This window comes from Peromyscus leucopus, chromosome 6 (genome assembly GCF_004664715.2).
Source record: "Peromyscus leucopus breed LL Stock chromosome 6, UCI_PerLeu_2.1, whole genome shotgun sequence".
NCBI lineage: Eukaryota > Metazoa > Chordata > Mammalia > Rodentia > Cricetidae > Peromyscus > Peromyscus leucopus.
Genome location: NC_051068.1, coordinates 125,454,402 through 125,466,455, shown reverse-complemented (window position 1 = coordinate 125,466,455; position 12,054 = coordinate 125,454,402). Strand labels below are relative to the sequence as shown.

At 43.1% G+C, this 12,054-nt stretch overlaps 1 protein-coding gene across 1 annotated transcript in view; it reads right to left on the bottom strand.

The window, feature by feature from the left end:
* The window catches only part of Slc44a5 (solute carrier family 44 member 5), a 290,765-nt gene that overhangs the window by 62,122 nt on the left and 216,589 nt on the right, over positions 1-12,054 (bottom strand).

Genomic DNA, 12,054 nt, shown 5'->3' with positions numbered 1-12,054 from the left:
AATCCCTCTGGATCTCTGTGAGTTCAAGGCCACATTGGAAATAGCCAGGCATGGTGACACACGCCTTTAATCCCAGAAAGCCAGCCTTTAATCCCAGGGAGTGGTGGTAGAAAGCAGAAAGGTATATAAGGCGTGAGGACCAGAAACTAGAAGCATTTGGGCTGGTTAAGCTTTCAGGCTTCTAGCAGCACAGTTCAGCTGAGATTCATTCTGGATGAGGACTCAGAGGCCTCCAGTCTGAGGAAACAGGACCAGCTGAGGATCCGGTGAGGTGAGGTAGCTGTGGCTTGTTCTGTCTCTCTGACCATCCAGCATTTCATCCCAATAACTGGCCCCGAGTTTGATTTTATTAATAAGACTCTCTGAGATTCATGCTACACTTGAGTGATTCTTAAATGTCTAATTTGAAATGTAATTTAAGCAGTATGGCTACAAGATATTATTTTTCATACTTTCCCAACACGTGGTCTAAAACAATTTGTCCTTTCTCTATGTTTTTCCCACATGTGTTTTCTTGGTGTGGCTATTTCATAAAGAGGACTGATGACATTAACTTCCTCTGAGGAACAGAGTTAGAGGTATTCTAATACTGATACAAACGGCTGGAAATGTTTCCAAACTCTAGTCTTTCCAGAACCATGCAGAACAGATATTGGCAGGTTAGATTTAAAAAGAGTGTAGTTCAGAAAGACTTGCTAATTTGCTAAGTCAGGGTTAGAATCTAACCAATGCATCATCAAGAACACTCAAAGCCTTCTTTTTGCATTATTTTAATTTTTATTTTGTGTGTATGGGTGTTTTGCCTGTATGTTTATCTGTCCACCACTTGGGTGCCTGGTGCCCATGGAGGCCAGAAGAGGGTGTTGGATCCCCTGGAACTGGAGTTATAAATGGTTGTGAGCTGTCAGGTAGATAGCGAGACTCAAACCCCAGTCCTCTGGAAGAGCATCCAGTGTTCATGATTACCGAGCCATCTCCCCAGTCCTGACACCCAAGGTTTTCAAAATACAATGTTTCCTATTTTCAGTAGGATATTGTGTTCAGCTTTCAATGGCTTGAAAGTTAGAGCCATATCATTAAAGTTAGCAACATTACTGCTTCTTTATTTGAAACAATTATGAATCTATTAAGTATAAAAACAAAACAAAAAATCTAGGTACACATGGTGAGGCTTGTAATCCCAGCACTCAGGAAGATGAATCAGGAGAACCATGATCTTGAAGCAGGCTTGGCCGTATGGGGAATACTGTTTAGAAAAAAGAAAACAAAACAACAACAGCCTATTTGATAAGATTAAAAGTTGTACAAGAGAATTTTCAAAGCAAAATATTTTGATTTGAAGGCATCTGGATACACTCATATTTTAGCAGTGAGATGTGTGTGTGTGTGTGTGTGTGTGTGTTATGTGTGTGTTTGTATATCTGTGTGTATTTCTGTCTCTGTGTGTGTGTTTGTGTGTTTCTGTGTATGCTCATGAATGTACTTCCAGGTAATTACATTTATCTGCTATAATTACCTACTATTTAGTTATTCATTTACTTCTGTCTCTTTTCTCATATTTTCTCCAGGAAAAAAAATTAGTGCTTAGAAAGTTACTGGGAAGTTTTTTTTTTTTTTTTTTTTTTTTTTTTTTTTTAAAAAACAAATATAAAATATAGCTTATGTAAAACTGTGCGAGTCAAGGAACACACAGTAGGTCACTTACACCTTTACGAGCTTGGAGGCCTATGTTTGTTCCTGTCTTTTGAGCTCGGGATGGCAACCCCAATCCCAGGGCTCTACAAGAAATGAGGTGGGTTTTTAGATCAAGTATTTCATTTGGATAATTAAAAAAAAAAGCTCCCAAGACAAATATTGAAATAAGTGGTTAGCAGGATCTCGGTCTGAGTTATTCTGAGACGTATTTGAGCTGAAGGGCAGTCCTGGGTACCTTTTCCTCAGGTGGGTTCATTTTCACTGTCACGGCAAACGTTAAGAGCCACTGTAGGAATTAAAAAGTGGGCTGCATCCCATGGGGTCCCAGAACAAATATTAATGGAGAAATGGGCCCAACTCTTTTCATTACTTCCCTCCTGTCAAAGGCTCATCTCTCTGAAACAAGGCTGCTCACACTCGGTTTATCAGGAAGCCTCTAAAAACATTATCCAGATTAAGGATCTCTGACATGAAAGTATTTTCAAATTAAACTATTAAAGTACTTTCCTTCCTTGTACCTAATTTCCACACAGAAGAACTGAATCCCAATTATATATGTACTTACAAATTTCCCCTCCCCTTATATCTCTAAACTATGACTATGGAACACGCGTGGTCACCCAGACTTAAAGCATTGGGAGTTTCCTTTGATATCCCATTTTCTCAGCATCTTTTATATTCAGTTGACAAGTTCTTTTGACTTCCTCTCTGATCCGGCTTCCATCCACCTCCCACTTTCTGGTCTTGTTGCCTGGAGTGCACCTGGGTTCTCTCATTCTCTCTTCAGACTGTTGCTGTGGTCTCTGAATTGGGCTCCTGCAAGCAGTCTCTGCCTGGCCCAGATCATTCTATAGTCAGATTCCACTGGGACATATGACATCATTTTCTCTCACAACTGGAGCCTCAGTACCATCTTACTTCCTGAATGTCAGTTCCATGTTAACTTGCAGGTCCAATCCTTGCTCAAGCCCCACACCCTCTTTCCAGCCCATCTCACCCAGTTCCTTCTCAGTGGGCTTCTGTTGACTTAAACTTGTTCATTCACTCATGTACAGTTCAGTGTCCTTGGATCACGTCCAGAGCATTTCTGCTCACTGCACCACTAGGCCCCCTCCTGGGTAACTGTATGCCCTGTTGGCACGTCACATTTTGGTCCCACCTGTGGGGCTGGAGAACTCATCAAGAATGCTCCCTTTATTCCCAAAAGTGTCTAATCTTGAGCTACCCCATTATATAAAACCTCATTCTTTAAGCAGCTCAAAATGTGACTTTCGTGAAGCATTCAGCTGGATGAGAGCCCTTTGGGGCCTGTAGACTGGACATCTTCTCACACCTAGTCTCTCCTTAATGTAACATAGACCAGAGTGGTGGGTGGGTAGGGTGGGCGCTGCCGACCACCAGCGGGGTGGTGTCCCCTTGTTTGTGTGCAGCCACTGTGCTGTAAGTGATTTTTACTTTGTTCATTTGTTTTAAGAAAGGGTCATGATATGTAGCCCCAGTTGGCCTAGAATTTGCTATGTAGATCAGGCTAGCCTCAGATTCTTGAACCTCTGCCGCCTTCTACTGTGATTTCTATTTTTAAGTTGTTTCTAAAAACCCAGATAGAGCTTGGTGTGGAAGTACATGCCTATAAATCATAACCCTAGAGGAGCAGAAGCAGGAAATTATGGGTCTGAGGCTAGCCTGAGCTATGTAGAAATGTAGAAAGACCTAGTCTAACAAACAAACAAACAAAACCCCCAAATCACAGTAATCACATTTTGAGACATAAAAAATATGCAAAATTCAAATTTTAGTATCCAAAAGTTGGAATTTTTCAAAAACAAATATTCATTCAAAAGTGCATGGTCTGTGGCCAATGTTGTGTTATAATGGCTGGATTTGGTGGTTGCATGAGAAATCACTCAGCCTGCAAAATCAAAAACCTTAAGAAGAAGTTTGCTGAACTCTGACCCCAAACATGGCGGCCTCCGAGGCAGCATTTAGCACATGGCCTGATAAGACACAAAACACAAACAAACAGACACACCACACACACCACCACACCCCTGACTGGCAGACCAGTCATAAGTAGCATCTGCTGGCCATCCAAGTTCCCTGCTTTGAAGTTCAGATTCTATTTTCCTTTCTTTGGGCCCACCACAGTGAGTGAGGTGTCTGGAGACTGACCTGTTTGGGTCAAGTTTACACGTGCCCCCAGTAAAGTGAAAACCACCAAAAGCAAACCAAGTCCGAGGTAGCAATGAAGTTTTACTTGCTAAGTGCACATCTCAGTTGCAAGCCAGCTTTAGTTTTCCAATGGCTGTCACTCAGCTTCCTCTCTAGGGACAGCTTTCTACCCTCATCCTGAAACTGATTCATTTTTTAGGTTTCTTTCTTTGTGGCAGATAGAATTTCAATATCATCCGTCCTGATAGGTCATTAATAACAAGCATTAGAGTGAGAACGGAAGCTTTGGGACTCATTATTCTCTGACAGATCACCTGTCAGTGCCTAATGAGTCAGCTTAGGGGCTGTCCACAGTTGGTGACTCCAGCCATTCCAAGTTCCTGTCTCCAACATGGCTACATTTATAACTAGCATGGAAATGCTGCTATGCTGTGATGGAATATGCTGGGATGGAATGATATCAGTAACTTGTCTCTTACCCCACATGCTCACAACACAAAAGTCAGCTCCAGAGTTGGAATAACAGCTGATCAATAAAGTGCTTGCCCTGAAAATATGTGACCTCGAATCCATGTTCTAGAGGGCCAGACATGTTAGCCTGTGCTTGTAATCTCAATGCTAGGGAGGAAGATGCAGGCAAATCTCTGAGGTTCACTGGCCAGCAAGTTCTAAGCCAATGAAACATCCTGTCTGAAAAATCAAGGTGGTTGGCACATGAGTCATGCCCAAGCTTTACCAAGATCTGCATCACCAACTGCAGGATGTGGTGTGAGTGGCACATATCACCCCCTCCTTGGGGGAGGTTGTGGAGCCTCTGGGACTGTAGCCTAGCTGGCAGAAGTGGGGGGCTTAGGGTAAGGCTTGAAGGTGACTGTCCACCTTCGTTTCCTGGTGGGGGCATAACATAAACTAGCCTCCCGCTGCCTTGGATCAATCCACTCCAGCCACCATGAGTCTGTCATGATGGGCTGTACCCTCTGTGAGCCAAGTAAACCTCTCCTTCCTGACGTTGTTTCTGTAACAGATAAATTAACCGATAAAGCAAGTTAGAAGTACTTTATCTCTTTCCACTTTTTATGACTGACAGAAACGCTGGCGATTTGTGAGGGAGTGAGCTCTCAGGGTTCCTGTGTGAAGAACTAATCTGTGTCCCTCTGCTTCCTGCTTACTAGAAATACTGCCTGAAAGATCACTGCAACTCTGTTCCCTACAGTAGGCTGCTTCCCTGACTCTGTGTGTGTGTGTGTGTGTGTGTGTGTGTGTGTGTGTGTGTGTGTAGATATCCTGAGTTTTCATACATTGAACCCACACAGGACAGGTCTGTCAACAATCAGTCACGGAAGGTAGAAGGGCTCCCTTACCACTGAACTACTGGCTACTGATAGATCCCTGGGTAGGAAGACTGTCTTCATTTGTGTACCCACTGCTGACACCACCAGGCTCCAATGGACAGCTCCCAACTCCTGGTCACACAGATGGCCCTGGTTAAACTCATGGTCACAACACAAAGCAGACGGACATGAATGTGGAAGAGAGATTTGTGGAGCATGGGGAGTGGACAGGGAAGGAGGAATGAGATAGGTCACTGTGTGTTACATACATGTGTGAAAAGGTCTAGGAACAAATTTTTAAGATGACATTGAAAAGTTCTAGAGTATTTAGAAGAATTTCACTTGTTAAAATCAAGGTCCTAATTGGGGAGGCCTTTTATTACATCAATCTATATTTTAGATATTTGAGGCTTTTTAAGTCTCTTAAAATTTTGTATGAAAGGTCTCATTTGCCTTCAAAGGGGGTGCCAGTACCCTGTTGAGAAAAGAGTACTTATTTTGAAGGGTTCATATTTAAATGAACTTGAAACTGTTATTGAAAATTAAAATATAACAAATAACTCAAAATCCTACAGAACTACAGTATGACATTGACAATGTCATTCAAGTCAAATAATATTGCTGAGTGTTGTATCTGCTTGACTTATTTCTGAATAACTGTGTCTTAAAACCTTCTGAATTCTTCATGATTAATTTCCTACTTTATTTTCCTTGCATTTGAGTTTCTGCTATCTTGAGAAAACAGCTTTAGCTGGGCATGATTTATATTTTCTATTTGTCAAGGGAAATAAAGCCTATTTTTTTCATAGAGTTCAAGTGATGCTTTTATAAGTGTCTTTTGTTTAAAATGGAATAGAATTAGATAAAGTTGGTCTTTATGTATGATTCATCATTTTTATAAATTTTGTACAATATTCTGAGTAGGTGGAAATCGCTTTGTAAATTGCTGTTTTACCCACGGCCAAAATACTGTTATATTGGACATGGAGGCTCACACCTGTAATCACAGCATTTTGGAGGCAGAGGCAGAAGGATTTCCACAAGTCTGAGTCTAGTCTGGAGTACGTAATGGTAAATGCCTCAAAAAAAAAAGAAAAAAATAAAAAAGGAAAGAAGGAAGGAAGGAAGGAAGAAAGAAAAAAGGAAGGAAGAAAGAAAATCAAAGTGCAAGGCAGATCCTAGACATTGCACATCTTACAACTGGCACCACAGACCAAAGGCACAATACGAGAAGGTGGAAGACAGCCCTGGACAGCCTGGACCTTTCCCCAAAGTTATCAACACCTGATATGGAGAATTCCTATCAGCTGAAAATGCTATTGTTGAAGCTGTGGGGCTGGACCAGCTTGCTTCACAAGCATGAGAACTAAGTTCAAGTCCCTGGCACCTGTATAAGAAGTCTGCCATGGCTGAATGTGCACCCCAGTCACCCCAGTGCTGTGATGGTCACAGATGGGAGGATCACTGCAGACTCCTGCCCAGCAGCCCAGTGAGGTCTTTTCTCAAGAGAAAAAGGATGTACGTGATATAGAGTGGAGAACCCCGACAGTGTGCAAGGCCACATACATACATACACCTCGCAAACACACATACAGACACAAAGTAGAAAGGAATGCCTAAATATTTGGAGTAGATTAGCACTATATAAACACACAGAGTACGAGAGCAAAGAATTATATTGAAACAGCACTGCGCTTCTGAGCATTCTCACAAGGAGCTATAACAACATAGTTCCTAAGAAACACCAGAAACCCTGGCAGACATCACAGTCCTTTCAAACTGAGAGATATAGTTCAGCATTCGAATGGGAGTGCTGTGGATATCGTTCTATATAAATATGACACTGATGGCCAGTGACCAGACAGGAAGTATAGGTGGGACAAAGAGAGAGGAGAATTGGGGAAACAGAAAGAAGGAAGGAGAGACACTGCAGCCACCGCCAGGACAAGCAGCATGTAAAGACGCCGGTAAGCCACCAGCCACATGGCAAGGTATAGATTTATAGAAATGGGTTAATTTAAAATATAAAAACAGTTAGCAAGAAGCCTGCCACGGCCATACAGTTTATAAGTGATATAAGCGTCTGAGTGATTATTTTATACGTGGATTGTGGGACTGCGGGGCTTGGTGGAACCTGGAGAGAAGCCCTCCAACAACATGGGAGGTCAATTGTATCTTAAACCACACAAGTAGGAAACACGATTTCTGCATAGAACATCCTTCACAGGTTTGTTGGGGGCAGTAATTCAGTTTTCAGAGGAAAACAGTGAATGCCATATGACATATTCGCAGCAGTATTGTGGAGCACTGGACTCGATGGTGCTGAGAGGCCTGCTACCCACCTGGAAGGCTTCCGGATTCATAGAGAAAATGGACAGTTGTGTGATATGTCAAAGTAAGCAACAGTTAGCTTCCATAGCAAAGAAGCTTTGCCATCCTAAACGGCACATATGGGATGAGCACCAAGAACAGCAGCAGCAGTGGAATGGAGCCTGCCCGAGCTTAGACGGCAAGCTGTGTGTGCTGTGGAGGGCAGAGCTGGAGAAGTGGCCCCGTCCCTTGGAGGAGCCCAGCGGATCATGGTGGATCCCAGACACTGGACACTGCATTGTTTACACAGTTGGAGTTTAATTTTGCTCTGGTCTGATTGTGCCCTACTGTTTCCCTCTTGAAGTAAGGACATATTTAACTTACTTTTGATTTTACAAGAGCCCACGGTTGAGAGACTGACATTTTGCTGTGGTCATAGTGTGGCTTCACAGTAATAGAAACCCCAACTTAGTCTCCATGCCATATATTCACATGGGAACTTAGTGCTATATCCACTAAGAATATTTGACTGCAGAAGAAAAAAAAGCATTTAAAACTAAAAAGAGTATTTTAAACCCACAGAATTTGTTTGTAGAAAGCTGCCCATGGTTGGATCCTGAGCTGGTGTGTGGTATCCTTCAGGGACTGGAGACTTGCCTCTTCCTGGCCTCATCCTTAGCTCACACAACTTCCTGTCAAGGCTCCCTGCCACAAGTTGCCTGCATACAGGACACCTGATTCTCCCGAGTTAGACTCTGAAAGTCCCCTGTGGACTCCTTTTACTTAGGGGTCAAAGCTGCACCATGGCCATTGCTGCAGGAGGGTGGTTAGGAGAACTCAGCCTTGGGCTTCTCTGCCTCTGTGTCACAGCAGGCAGGAGAGAAGGAGGGAAGGATGCACGCTGAGAAAGACAAACCACCCAGCATCCCACAGAGCCCAGAGAGATAACAAGCAACCATTATGGGACTGGATTGAATGTGAGTGGGTAAAGTACCAGCCATACCAGCATAAGGGCCCAAATTCAAGGCCCCAGAACCCACGAAAAAAGCCAGATGTGGTAAGCATGGGCCTATAATCTCTACACTGGGGAGATGGACCTATGAAGACCTCAGGAGCTCACTGTACAGTGGTCCAGCCAAATCAGTGGTTCCAGATCAAGTGAGAAATCCTGCCTCAAAAAACAATGTGAAGAACAATCAAGAGAGACAAATGCATTGGTATCTGGCCTCCACACAAACATGTACAGATACATGCACCACCCCCTACATGCATATATCACACATACAAATCATTACTAATAATGTGGGGTTTTTGTCTAACAATTTTCAGTTCACCCAAATGGATTATGCAAAGAATGTGTGGTTTTCTGTATTATGAAGTACTTATGTATTTTATAAGATTAATCTAGGAAAACTGAACATTCTGTATTTTAGAATTCAAAGTAAGTCAAACTTCTGCTAATTTCCCAAAAAGCATATTCTAGACCTGGTACCAATAACAGAAAATACCAAACTGTTGGAACTTACAGTTGAATAATTTCATATTTTAAGTTCAATCTTTTATATAGTCCCTGATGCTCATGTTCAAGGGAATGGAATTTGAAATGTAAATACAGTCCTTATAAATATATACCAATGCAGTCATCACAGGCTGCATATTGAGATACTCATACAGTTTTTGGTCATTAGACACAAAACATGTCACAAATTATACCAGTCTCTGTCATTTCAGCATTGACACTGGAACAGCAGCTAAATTGTAACTCTGGGAGTCAGTAAGACATTTTACACTTATTCAAGAATGGTTCTGATGTCCATTAAAAAAAACCACTGCCACTGAGCACACAGTCTAGTTCCTATGCCAGGCTCTCCTTACATTTTGCAGTATGTCCGTACAGGACTTGTATTTTCTGAGCTGCCCCAGATGGGGATCCTTCCTCCTTAGGGCTTCATAAAAACACCCAGCAGGTATTTTCAATGGTGGTTTAAACTACATTTGCTTTTTGATACTCTGGTGAGAAGTCTACATGCCTGTATGTGCATACCTGTGTGTGCATGCAAGTGTGTGCATGCCTAAGTGGTGTGTGTGGTTATGTACATGTGTGTATACACATGAACAGGACAGGAGTGAAGTATTAAGGAAAAGGGAAAGCAGGAAAAATACAATCCTAACTTCTATAAACCACAATTTCTTGATTTTTAAAAAAGCACGTGAAGATAGAAAGGCTATCATAAAAATAATAAGGGCATTTTAAAGTCCAGTTCTACAGGTAAGGGGACTGGAGACAAAGCAGAGGAGAGACCATAGTGAGGATACACGTCATCAGTGGAGGAGGTGGCTCAAGCCTTAATCACATATGATTTTAACTGGTGGCAAAAGAGAAATCCAGTCCCAGCAAAAGAAAAGTATAAGAACCATGGTACAAAATTAGGCATGGATATCGGGGATGGAACAGGGCCTAGGTGGCTACAGTTCTTATTGGACAGAACAAATACCTTGACCCACATAAAAATCAGCTAATTCTTCCATTCTGGTAAGAGTTGGGTCCCCACAGTAGCCTGTACTGGTGAAGTTATGTTGAGTTCACTGAGAACTGGACAGACAAGGCAGTCTCAAGGCTCCAACCGAGTGTGGCAAGGCCAATCAACAAAACGATGACAGATCATGTGATGTAAATGAAGGTGAGACTATGGAAGAGCATATGAAGGACAGCCTGTCTATAGAGGTTCACCAGAAAGGGCTCCCGGAAGAGGCAACGGGGGTATGTTTCCAGAAGAACAAAAGCCAAGACCTGAGGGCAGGTGTAGTCAGGGTGTGCCCTGGGAGCTGAGAGACAGCTGGTTTGAACAAACCAACAGAATAAGGAGGAAGGTTGGGGAGAAGTGAATGGCACCAGAGAAGGTTGTGAACTAGGACTCAATGGTTGGCCGTGTGTACTTGCCTCCTGGGAAATCCACAGTAATGGTATATCAAATATTAAAGTCAGTTCTGACTGACTTTAACAAGTGTTTTCTCACCTGGATCATGACAAAACTAAGTCACTTAGGTCTGTAATCTCCTAACGGAGTTCTTGCAGAGACAGGTACCAGGGCACAGAATGAGTGAGGGTGGAGTGAAGGATTGCAGAAAGACCTGGGGCTGAGAGCTGGGAAGAAGAGAGCAGGAGGGGAGGATGCATCCTGGGATGTCAGCCATCACCACTGGGTGCTGGTCCTTACCTCCTGCTGGACGATCAGGGCAGTGTGAGGATGAAAAGAATCCACAGGGACAGCTTACAGCCCTTCAAAGACACCTTGCAGACTGGATGGGCTGGGAACAGGTTTCCAGGAATTTGTAACTCAGAGAGAAAGGAGATTCTTATGAGCTGCCAGAGCAGCTTGTGTTTGTCTCTTCCGAAGCACTTGGCTTTACCTATTTTCTTGATAAAAGTGTGTTTCTTCTGAGCCTTTGGAGATCAAAGATGCTGTTTCAGGGTCTTCTGCATGACCGTGGTTAGCTGGCCTGGCCTCGATGAAGAGGACCCATCATTAGACAAGTGACAGACACTTAATGGTGCTGTGCTAACATTTGTCTTTGCACATTCGGGTGAAGGGCAGGGAGGGAGATGGAAAGATGACAGCCGGAAGCAAGACAAGAAGAAAAGTGACTTGAAAGGAGGAAGCTGCTGGGCTGCGGATTAAAGTCTGAGGTGCTAAGGATCAGTGAGGAAACTGATAAAAGAGAAAAATAAGAGAAACAAGGCCAAGAAAAAATAGAAAAGAACTATTTCTAAAAATAGAAAAGGAAAATAGGGGCTGGCGAGATGGCCCGGTCAGTAAGTCTTTGCCACACAAGCAAGAAGACTTGAGTTTGGATCTCCAGCACCCAGAACAAAAAGCAAAACAAAAACTGGGTGTGTTGCCACACGCCGTAACCCCAGCACTGAAGAAGAGACAGGGCAACCCGAGAGCTTGATGGTCAGCCAGTCTAGCTGAATTCACGAGCTCCACGTCTGGTGGGAGACTGTCTCACACAGTGGGATGGCGAGCAGTAGAGGAAGACATGCAGCAGCATCCTCTGGCTTCCACACGCATGCATGCACACTAACAAGGACACGTGGACACATCACAGAGAAAGAAAGAGGGGAGGAAGGTAAGTCACTGGCCACACAGTTGCTGCCTGGAGAAAACAGAAGACAAGGTGACATCCTCTCTAAAGAAGTGACATTTCATGAGTAAGAGAGAGCAGTTGGTAAGGTGAAGGATGGTGTTAATTTAAATTTATTTAATGTTAGGACTTTTTACTTGACAGTTTAAAGGACTCTAATCATCAAACACTAAAGCAAAGTTCAGGGGTACCTGGTCTCTTTGTATCTATCATTTCTTTCCTTAAATTAATTGGCTTGTTTATTTGTGTGTATGCACGTGTGCATGCACACAGGTGCACTCAACTGTACATTGTATGTGTGGAGTTCAGAACTCTACTCCAGGTAATTTTGTATATCACTCTCTAGTATAATAGTCCTGGGAGACAGGGTCTCTCCCTGAAACTGGAGCCCACCATTTCAGCT